Genomic DNA, 12,144 nt, shown 5'->3' with positions numbered 1-12,144 from the left:
AAAAAAAAAAAATGGCACCAAAAGAATCATGTATAAAGTTAGGATCAAAGGAGGTGTGGTTACTGAAGAGATGATCATCATTTAAAAGAAAACAATTACTTTATTCAGGGACAAGAAGTAAGATGCCTTGAGGGCAATTTAGAAATTAGCAAGATCCCACCCATCATAGATTCCACTGTGCAAAAGTGTTAATGTTTCATTTGAGAAGAGAGTTCCTGGGTCCTCTGCTCAAAAAAAGCCTCCTAGGAAACTGATTTCCCAAGATTCATTTCACGGTCAGGCATTCAGAGGCCACAGCAGCCACAGCCCTGGAAGGCTGAGTATTATTCCATTGGGTAGCAGACCTCGGTGTTGTCCACATTGTGCTGGTTTTGCTAGCATGTAAAATGCAAAAGTTGTGGGTTCACGGAGTCTTCCACCCAGATTTTAAAGCAGGGCCTGAAAGGCCAGGCAAGGAGACCCTGAGAAGACAGTGTATGAAGCTGTGGGGATGAATCCAAAGGTGCAGTGGAGACTCCAAGAAGCTGGAGAACATCAGGAAAGTGGAATATCTTCAAGGAAAGCTGCAGGCTGTTAGCCAGCCCAAGAGAAGGGCCACATGGGCTGTAACCAGTGAGACTGTAGGGGTGGGAAACCCAACTCTGGAACTCACATCTCACCACTCTGTACCTGTTGATGGATTTGGAAGCACAGGACTTAGTGTTTTTCCTGCTGGGTTTTAGTATCACTTTGGTCCTATTCTTTTCTACCTCCTTCATTCCTCCCTTTTGGAATGGGACCCAGTTTTATAGGTAAAAAAAATACCCACAAATAAACATATCTTGATGAAAAGAAATTCTAAAGATTTTCATAAAGAAAATATGGCCTACCAATAAAGGAAATGGACTCGGACTGGTACTAGACATCCCGTCAGCAGCACTGGAGTTTAAAGACTGAAGAATAATCGACATCCTGAAGAAAAATAATTTTCCACTTAGACTTCATGTCCATCATCATCATCATGCTAAGATTTTTTCTAACAAACTGAAAAAAGAACCAAGAAAGAGGAAGATGTGGGGCTCTTATGTGAGAGGTACTGTGCAAGCCTGTGGGGATGGGAAAGCTCAGGATAACAATAAGCTTGTGAGGTTAGAATGAAAGCTTTTTGGAAAGGAGGAAGAAGACGGCTGGGGAGAAAAGAAAGTTCTTGAGGAAATGGAGGTTTTTTTTTTTTAAATTTTATTACAATTTTCTTTTCTTTTCTTTTTTTATTTATCTTTTTGTGTGTGGCCAGCTCAGCCCACCAGGGGGCGGGGCAGGCTGACATGTGGTGCTGGGGGATTGAACTGCGGTCCCTGTGCTTTGCTAAGCTTGTTCTAAGTAGGTGCTTTAGACCACTGAGCCATCTCACCAGCCCGAAATGGAGGTTTTGGCTTTAGGAGTAATAAAAATTTCTTCAAAATTTGAAAATAAAATCAAGTGTAAGAGAGAAACTAATGACAATCACCAACTTCAAAAAGCAAAAATATGTAAGACAGTCATAGTCCAGACAGAAAACAAACTAGAATATGCCACTGATGGGAGTGTTTGATGGGATGTAAGAGAGAGCCAAGCGGAACATAATGCTAGGAAAAGCGTCTTAACAGTGACCCATCATGGGGTGTTAAGAGAACACATAGAATGCTAAGACACTACTTGAATCAGCAATAAATCATACTTACATAACCACAGTAACTTCAGTGCCGTTTGCTGACTTTCAACTGTTAGGGTCAAACTGGGGCGGAAGTAAAGAGCTATGGATGTGGCTGAATATTAGTACATAAACACCAGTGATCTTTCTAATTAGAAGTAATTGTTGATTGTTGCCCCTGCTCCTCCCATTTGCTCTTGCTGTTTCGTTGTATTCCACTGCCATGAATTGCTGCCCTCTGCCACGTGCCCCTCTGCCTTGGAGCCAGCTGAGTATGGACTGAAACTTCCACACACTGTGAGCCAAATAAATTCTCTTCCTTCAAATAAATAAAAAAAGAAAAGAACTGCAGTAGGCCAGGGATGTGGCTCAGTGGTAGAGCTCTTGCCTTGCATGCACAAGGCCCTAGGTTTGATCCCCAGTACCACCAAAAACAAAACAAAACAAAAATTAAGAAAAGAAAAGAAGTGTAGTTGACAGAAGGGAGAAGCAAAGGACAAAGGTGTGAAATCTCTCAATTTAAAAGTTGGGAAAGAGTAAAAAAAAATTTACATGGTTTGAAATGTCACAACTCTCATTTGAGTAATCCAATGTACGAATGAAGAGCAAAATAAAAGATGGATAAAAGGAAAGCAGGAGATAAAGCTTTTGCAGATGGGAAGGGGGCCCGAGTCGCTAAGGGTGAGAGGAAGGAGGGAAGGGAACAAAGATTGAAGACACACCATGTCCGTGTCCTAACTTCACAGGGAAGGTCACCATATGTTACAAACAAGAACTCAGTGTTGTGAATAAGAAATTGTAATTTCAAGTAAACAATGTCCATGCCTCTAAAGTTCCAAAAGTAAAAAATAAAAGTAAAAGTTATTAAGTTTCAAACATTTGGAGAAAAAGAAAAAAGAAAGTCACATGAAGGCCAGGTGTGGTGGTGCACGCCTGTAATCCCAGCGATTACTTGGGAGACTGAGGCCGAGGACCCCCGAGCTTGAGACCAGCCTTCTACTGTTTGAGATCAGTTCGGATGGGCATGGAGTCGGGACGACTTCTGGTACTGGTACCAGCCCCTTTGCGCCATCAGCGCAGTGCTAGGAGTCCAATGGGAATTTTTTGTTTGTTTGTTTGTATGTATTTGGTACAGGGTCTCACTACGGAGCTACGCAGCTCAGACTCGTAGTGATCCCCCGTCTTCAACCTCCCCAGCGCTGGGATTACACGTGTGCGCCAGCCCGGGGGCGGGGATCGAACCGCTGTTCCGGCTTTCCGCAAAGCGTCTCTTAGTCTGCTGAGCTGCCTCGCCAGCCCTCCACCAATGAGATTCTTTAACAGAAAAAGGGCTTCAAGTTTCCAGAAGAACTAGCACAAGCGGATCTCTCTATTTCCTGTCTGGCATATGGCTGCAACTGCAACAATTTTCCCTTCCACTGAGACCCCAGCTTTGCCTCCTGACAGCGCTTTGATTTGGGGATGTCGCCCCTCTGCCTTGTCTCACCCCCTGTAAAAAGGAGACGACACCCTTAGCTGGCCAGGGATTTCCTGGTTGGGTGTGAGCATCCTGTGCCTCCTTCATCCCTCTCGGCCCGTCTTTGCCTCCTTCCCTCAACTGAGCAGAATATTTGGAACCTGAGCTAGAAAACTGGCTTGGAAAATTCAATCTGGGGGAAAAAAAAAAAAAAAAAAAAAAAAAAAAAAAAAAAAAGGGCCTCTGTCCCTGAGAGAGGTTCTTTGCGGCACAGCGGTGAATGGATGTTTTGCTTTGGTGCAGCTCTGCCTTTCAAGGAATGATCTGGACCAGCTGGTGTGTGCATGCGAGAGTGTGCGTGTGCGTGTGGTGTATCTGTGTGTGTGTGCGTGTGCGTGTGGTGTATCTGTGTGTGTGCGCGTGCGTGCGCGCGCCCCCGTATCACAGCCTAGCGGTCCCTATTTAATACTTGGGAAGGGGGTGTCAGCTGCAGGCTGCCGTGCTGCAAGCTTCTCGCTGAAAACGGGGGGCAAGGGGGTGACTGCCTAATGACTGGATGTTAAATGTTCCAAACAATTTATACATTTAGAATCTTAAGTTTTCAAAACTCAGCCCGCTGCGCGGTTCTGCAGATCTTGTTTATAACACATTCAGCTAAAATTATCTCAACGCATACTGCACCCCCTATAGCACAGATGCTCCGGAACCAGCAGCTCTGTTTTGATTCCAGATATTCCTGCTGAAGCTATTTGTGTTCACCGTAAATGAAACACGAAACCCAGGAACAGCGGCTCTGGTGATTTTTATAAATATATGCCTAATCTTCACAGCGGGCACTGGGGTTCTAGTTTTATTTACGTGTGTTTTTGCCTCCTGCTGCCCCAAGAGGCTTGTTTTCCCTGGTGCCTACAGGGGCTTCTGCCTGTTCAAGGAGGAGGTGTCAGGATGGAGCCAAATCTGAGTCCTGACAGCTCTGTCCTGGTCCAGGGAGTGGGGTGGGGCAAAGGGCCCCGACTTTGGGCTCTGCTGCTTATTTCTGCTGATTCCTAACTTCCCTCACCTGAGGAATGGGACCGATGATTATTTTTTTGTTTGTTTGTTTGGTTTGGTTTGGTTTGGTTTTCTGATTTACTTGTTTGTTTTGTTGAGACAGGAGCTTGCTCTGTAGTCCAGGCTGGCCTTGAACTTGCTGAACATCCCAGGTTGGCCTCAGCCTCATGGCAATCCTCTTGCCTCCACCTGCCGAGTGGTAGGGTTGTGCGTGCGCACCTCTTCTCAGCTCATCGTACGACTTCACGTTGTATTTCAGTTTGAGAGTGTTACACGAAATACTCCATAGAGCTTGCCTCACTTATCCCATAGTATTCACTGAAATGGACGAGGGGTTTTCACTCCTATTTTACCTTAGGATCCAGTGCAGAGCAAGTCTGAGCCTAGATCAAGTACGGCAGGCTCTCTGTGGTTCAGACCCACACGCTGGAAATTTTGATATCTCCCAGGTGACTTAGTATGCATCCAAGTTGGAGAACCACTGACCTAGGTAAGTGCTCCTCAGACCTTCCTGAGCTACAAGGCCCCTGGGGTTGGCCAAGTACAGATCGCGGCCGAGAAGGTGAGAGCAGCAGGACTGCTGAGGGCTGCATCTCGCAAAAGCTCTCAGGTCGTGTTGCTGCTGTGCACAGCCCCCGGGGAAAGCTGGGTTCCAGGCACTCCGGTGGGTCTTGAGACCGCCAAGTCGGTCCTGCCAGGAGAGTGCAGGATGTTCATTTAAACAGGTGGTGACAATCACAGACATCACAGCAAGAGAAGTGCAGGGGTCTCTGCAAACCCACAGGAGGCCATCGGGTGAGGTTTGGGAATGGGATGGTGGAGAATCGGGATGGATTTCCTGGGACAAGCTAAGCATTAGCAAGAAAAAAAGGGAGTAGCTGGGGAGAGATGGAGGCAAGCAGAGGGAGTCACCCCTTGTGCAAAGGCCTAGAGGCGAGAGAGCAGAGTGACTAGTGAGTGGAGCTTCTGGGAACGGGAGCTTAGAGTTGGAGCTGGGCTGGGCTGGGAGATGGGGCTGCTATCCTGCTAGAACTGGACAAGAAATGGTACATGTGTGCGTGCACGTGTGCATGTGTGCGTGCGTGTGTGTGTGTGTGTGTGTGTGTGTGTGTGGCTTTGCCTTGTGGGATTATCACTTGTTCCGTGCGCCCTTCTCTGCAAACCACCATCAGCAAAGCACACCTGCAGAGTAAAACTGGGCTGACAATGATCAAGGAGAAGGGCAGGTAAAGCCCCTACTGTATGCGGAGCACAAGGATGGCTGCTGCCAGGAGAGCTAGAGATGACCCTAAGCTAGTCCCAGTCCTTGGAAAGGTCTTCAACTGTGTGTGGTTGGGATGAGTGGGGACAGACAGAGATCAGTACAGGTAGATTCTGGCTGGGCAGAATGAGAGCCACAGAAACCAAAAGAGAGGGAAGGAGGGAGGGAGAGAGGGAGCGGGGGGAGAGAGAGAGAGAGAGAGAGCAAGAGAGAGCTCTTTCTTCTCTGCCACGCATGATGTGAGGACACAGCAGGAAGCAGCCATCTGCGATCTAGGCAGCGCCCTCCCAGAGAGTCTTGACTGGCACTTTGCTCTCGGACTTCCCAACCTTCAGGACTGAGAAAATAAAGTTCTATTGTGTGAGCCCCACGGTCTGTGGCATTTTCTTGTGGCAGCTTGAGCAGACTTCTGCTGCAGACACTGGGTGGGAGGGTCTGGCTGTGCCGTAGCGAAGCTCTGTTGGTCTCAGGGTTTGTTTTCAGCTGGCAACTCCTTGAGGCGTTGTAATGCTTCTGCTCAGTGGGTAGATGATTACCAGCCTCACTGCCTCCCCTGATGCCAGTTCCTGGCCCTCCCAGGAGCACCTGGGTCTCTCCACTCTCCAGCAACTGAAGGGCTAATGTTTTCAACATAGAGGACCCTTGGAAGCCTATCCCCAGGTGAATGCTGCTGACTGTCATGCAGCCCAGCTGCTGGCCCAAGAAGTGTTCTTCTCATGTCCAACTTGTCTCTGTGCTTCTGGTCTCCCCTCCATCTCTGACAACTGGTTGTCCCTTGTCCTGAATCCACAGTATGGCATGGCCAATAAGGCCTCATGAATGTGCAAGTTCCAAGGTTCAGTGATCCAAAGAGCCTGAGTCTGAGTTTTCAGTTCAGTTGTCAGGAAATCCTCTGATTGGTCCAGCTTGAGCATGTGCTTATCCCTGGACCAACCAACTATGGCTCAGGGTGCAGTCACATAGACTGACATTGTGCTGTAATCCTGTGAATGCAATGAAGGGGTGTGTGTGTGTGTGTGTGTGTGTGTGTGCACGCGTGTGTATATTGGGAAGAAGAAGGAGGGCAGGAACCCAGGAAATGGGAGGAACTGGGTGACCAAATGAGTGTCCATTGCACTAAACAGAGTATGGCTTCAAAGAAAGCTCCAAGAAGGAAGGGAAGATTGTGTAGGCCCTGGATGGTTGGCTTGAGGAAAGATCACTCCAGCACGACCCAGAGGACTGCGGAGGGCCAGGAGAGGTGATGGGGCAGAAAGGAGGGGGAAGATGCTAAAGACAATGGGGAGCAAGTGACAGGAGCCTGATCTGTGGTCTCAGGACTCAGGGGCCACTCATTATTCCACTCATTATTCCATCTGGGGTCCTTGAGCACCATCCCCAGGTAGCTGAAGAGGGGTTGGGGGCAGAGAGTTACTCCGATCCTGGGAGGCAGAGGTTAGTATGAATTTGTCAGTGCCGTGGGATCCTGGATATGATGCAGTTGGAGCCGTCTTTGCCAAGAGGCGCAGGTCCCCGACTGGTTTCTAGATCAGGGGATGGCAAACAAAGTCTGTCATGAAAATATAGTAGCTTCATTGGAACTCAACGCCATCTATTCATTTATGGATCATCTTACCTGTAAGGCCTTAAATATGTACTATGCAGCACTTTCCAGAGACAGACTTGCTTATTTCTGTTCTTTATTTCTCTCCTATTGCCACTGTTACCCAGCCAAGGACTGAGAATCTCTTCCACAGGGTGGCTCAATCCTCCCACTTCCCCACTGCCTTTCTGGTACTGATGATTAACCCCACGGTCTTCCCACATCCCGAGCCTCTTTTATTTTCTATTTTGAGACAGTCTCACTAAATCACTAAGTTGCCCTTGCTGGGCTCAAATTTGCAATCCTCCTGCTTCAGCCTCCCAGAGTCTTTGTCTCCTTCAACTCAAATGTGTGCATCAGGGTCTGCACAGGCCCACCAATCAGTCCCAGCTTCCAAGTTTGGATCACAAGAGGCCCGGTGAGTTCGCATGGAGATAGCCTTCTAGGGGTTCCCCGCACCTGAGTTTCTCCTAGCAGCACCTGGTCTGACCAGTTGCATTCCCCGTCCACAGTAGATGTGAAATCACTCATGGTGAAGCTGAGCCTAATTATCAGCCTGCAGAATGGATGGGGTAGTAGACACCCAGCAAGGAAGTCATGAAAATAATGCTGTGTGGGGCCCAGGAGGCCGGGGTTGGGGAGGTCTGTCTAAACATCTGGTGCTACTAGAGGCCAGCCACAGGGACAGAGCACACTGTCAGGAAGGACTCTAGAGAGCAGAAGGAGGAAGTGGGACTGTGGGTTTGAAGGCCCAAGACTGGGGAGAAGCCAAAGCTTTGGGAAAATGTTTACAGCAAAGCTGAAGATGCTTAAAGATTGTGTCTGGGGGGAGACCACTGCTTGGAGCAAGTATACACATACACACGCACACATGAACATAGACATGCACACACAGACACAAATATGCACAATATGCATGTAAACATGTATTCACATGTACATACATACACAGGTTCACACATGACATTACATGAAGGTACTCATATATACAACTGGACATATTCACATGTATGCAGAAACAGACAAATCTACCCATACACTATGCATACATGTGTACACAAAGGCACAGGCACACATGTATGTATGCATGCACATGCACACATCTGCCTGACACTTTTGCTGGCACGAACCAGGCAACTCTTCGCTGGCCTGCTAAGCAAATGCTGTGGCGAGGAAGCCCATGGAGGAGGCCGTGGAGTGTTTTCAGCCAAGAGCAGCCAGTGCAGGCCCCAGTCCCACGGCCGCACAGATGCGTGCCACCAACAGCCTGGGTAGGTTTGGCTGGAGTCCCTTCAGATGAAAAGCAGCCCAGCTTGTGTCCTGACTGCAGCCTCAAGACCCTGCCAGCCCCCGACCCACGAACACCATGAAAGCCGGACTGAGTGTTAAGCCGCTAAGGCTGTGTAATCTGCATGCAGCAATAGGGAAGGGACACCTCTGGGGACACGTGTGCTGGCGAGAGGTCTGTGGCTACCCAAGAGGTGCAGCAGTGGGTGTGGGTCTGGATGGTGCTTGTCTGAATGTTTGTGCGCTCAACTACACATCTAGGTCTTGTCCTTGTGTGTGTTCAAGAGACCAAGGAGTGTGAACATATGTGTCAGTGTGGGTACATATTTGTGTTTATGTGTGGGCAAATGTGTCTATGAGTTAGCAAATGTGTGTGCACATGTGTGTGCTGTGCTCCTCCCCCTCCTCTTTTATTACTTCCTCCCTGGGTTTGATGTTGTGGGTGAATAAAATTTAAAGAGCTCTAAATTTTTTTAAAAGAGCCCTAAAGGGAGTGGAGCTTTTGGTGCGTGAGTCATTACCAGGAACACCTGTGAACTGTTGATTTTAATTGGGCCACAGCTGTCAGGTTGCGGAGTGGGAGGGACTGGTCCCTCGGCTGCTGTCCCCAGCCCCCAGCTTTGGGCAGCCTGTGGGGAGGCTGCAGAGCTGGAGGCAGGGAAGGAGGGTAGATTGGCCCCTGGGCCGGCCCTTGCTCATCCCAGCAGGAGCAGAAAGGAGCTCCAGCCTTGGGAGACAGCTGGCTGTAGTCCAGAGCCTCTGACTCTGGCTTCCCATGTCCCCGGGGGCCTTGGGACTCCCTGGAACTACCCCTCCTATGCTCACACATGCACATGCACACGCGCAGACAGACAAGGAATTCTCAGATGTGCAGCTCGTGCCTGACAGAACGCGCAGTGCGGTGCACATCCTCCTAAATGCTGCACATGCAACCCACACAGACCTCACAGCAGCCTGCAGGGTGGAAACAAGTTATCTCCATTTCATGGGTGAGAAAACTGAGACAAGGGGCTTAAGTAACTTGTCCAGGTTCTCAGTGCTGCCTCCTCACCGGTGCATGAGGCTGCACGCACAGGCACAGATGTGTGCATGCCTGCACCCTCCAGTCACACCCTTACGTGCTCTCAGCTCTGAAAACCAACCAAAATCTCGGTGGCCCTCACAATCATTGCTCACACACACCACTAGTCACACATGTGCATGTGTAATCACATCCACCATGGACATACAGGTCTATTCCCTGCCCGTGTGCAAGCACAGGCCAGGCCCACTCACACGTAAACACAAACACACCAATCCCACCTCCCAGTACCCTCACTCCACACCCACCACGCCCACTACCACAGTGGCTGCTCATGTGCTGTCTCCATCACAAGCCTCTCCAGCTTGCCTTCCTTGAGACGGCGCCTCCTCCCTGTGGACGGACCTGCACCCTATAAGTGTGCACCACACAGACCTACGCTGTATCCCACTCCGTGAGGGCAGGGGCTGTGCCTGTCTCTTTGTCCCCTTGGCGTGAAGCCCACAGATGCTAGGGAGGCCTGAAGAAGCCTTGGTTACCCATCCTGCTGGTCTCTGGGGACTGGGTGGGGAAGGACTCTTGGACCTCTGGGAGATGGCTATACCCTCTCCACTGCCCATGCCAGTCTGTTGTCTATGTCTGTGTCCGTGTCCCAATGTGACCTGCTTTCCACTGTCACATCTGAGATGTAGAAATGATGCCTGACCCTGAGGGGCAGGACTGCTGAGATGCCCACGCTTCCTGGCCTGCTCATGAAATCCTAACAGAAAGCCAATGGGGAGTGATGTCATTGTAGGGATGACCTGGGGCACAGGCTCCGGGTTTATCTTAGCTCATGGCCTCCAAGGCCTTTGTGGTGCTGGGGCCATCCTTAGCCTTGATGTCTGACTCGGTGCATGCCTCGATCCTGGGTAGAAGGAGTGAGCCTCCCTCCTGCCTCTGCCACCACATTAGCCCTGCTCTTCTTCCACCCTGGGCAGAGGGGGTTATCTTGAGCTGCCATAGCAGCCTGTTCCTCCCATGGCTCCTGGTCAGCTCCTTCACAAGGCCCAGGGCACAGCCTGGCACCCTGACGCTGCCACCTACTTTCCTCAGGCCTCCAAAACCTACCCTCTCTGAATTGTTGAGATTAAGGTACTTCAACAGTAACAGGGAGGAGCTCCCAACTCCCGTAGGAAGTGGCTCTTCGAGGAGGCCACATGCAGTTGGCCCTGGGTGACAGCAGGCCCTCATGTCATCCATCCTCCTTGGTTACAACAGGACCCTGTGTATACCCTTCTCCACTTCCTGGGGCCTTCTCCACAGAGCTACATCTCCAGGCTTTATTTTATTTTTATTTTTTTCCCAAAATATAACAACCTTTATTCCTTTCCTGATAAACTTCATTTCGCCTTTTGTTATTTTTTTTTTTAATTGTACTGGGAAATGAACCCGGAACTCACACTTGCCACGCAGGCACTGTGCCACTGAACTAAATCCCTAGCATTCTCCTTTTTATTTTATTTTTTTTTTTAATTTTGAGACAAGGTTTTGCTAAGCTGCACAGAAAGGAGTTGAACTTGTGACCTTGCTCAGCTTCCCAGAGTGCTTGGATTATAGCCAGAGCCATTTGCCTCTGTCCCTGGGTTCTGCCCTGAGCCTGGTTGACCAAACAGGCCCTGGAGCACTTTTCTCCCTGCAAAAGCAGTGTCCCTACAGGGCCCTTCACCCTCCCTGGCTCTTACTGCTCTGAGGCAGCTCTGCTGTCTCAGTCCATCAGCACCAATGACTTGCTGCAGCGTGGCTATCAGTGTGGTTCAAAGGTGGATCTCAGTCACTTGCGCATCCAACACCTGTCTCTTCATCTTCAACACTCTCTGCAGCTCCACCTACTGCATAGCGTCTGTGGGGAATGAACCAATGATCAACCCTGGACCACCCAGCTGAACTGATCGGCGTGGTGCTGGGTGTGGAGGTCTCACGTGGGGGTTGTTGCCAGCAGAATAAAAGAAGAAGCAGAGGGGAAGATGGTGTGCTGTTGATTCTCCTAGAGGAACTTGTTGCGCTGGCTTTCCAGATAGGAACTCAGCTGGTCTCATGATCAGAGGAGCGTGGCTCCTTGCTGTAGCTGAGGATGGCTGTGATTCTTTTCAGGTGAGCTCTGGTCCTTAACCTGAGTGTCGCCTCCTGGCACAGACTTTCTAGCTTCCACCACTGGCCTTTGGGCTTCCCCAGTGCAAATTCTTGATACAGACTCGCATGAGACGTTGTTGCGGGAGGACATGGACCTCCAGTTGGACTCAGAGAGGACATTACCCTAAGGGGGACTTGCATAAGAAGTTGCTTTGGGATCCAGGCCCTCAGCTGGATTCTTGGGGTCTCTAGTGAGTGGACAACTCTCCTGCACTCCTCTGAATTTAACTCTTTCGGTGACTATTGTAAAATAATCTCATAAATTATGCGTTCTGTATTAGATCTATCCCCTTGAGAACCCAGACTGCAACCATGTCCTCGTGGACAGTCGCAGCCTCCTCCCTGGCTCCCCACCTCTGTCCTCTACCTCCTGTCCTATGCTCTCTTACCCAGGTGTCTGTGGCCTAAGGGTTACCTGCCTCTCCTCATGTATCCACTATGGAGGAAGCAGTCACGTTCTAGTTAGAGGGGAGCATTCTCAGTGGCTCACCCTTTTATTTTTCTTACTTTCTCCCTGGACAAAGAGTCTATTTTCATTTTATTTCATAGAATTTGTTTTTTGAAATAATTAACCACCTTCTTGCAGTAATTTTTCTTCAACCAGAAATGCAAAATCACATCACACATTGGAGTATTTTTTAACACC

Source organism: Octodon degus, unplaced genomic scaffold (genome assembly GCF_000260255.1).
Source record: "Octodon degus isolate 3935 unplaced genomic scaffold, OctDeg1.0 scaffold00138, whole genome shotgun sequence".
Lineage (NCBI taxonomy): Eukaryota > Metazoa > Chordata > Mammalia > Rodentia > Octodontidae > Octodon > Octodon degus.
The sequence above is the reverse complement of the archived record's forward strand: the minus strand, read 5'-3'. Positions refer to the sequence as shown.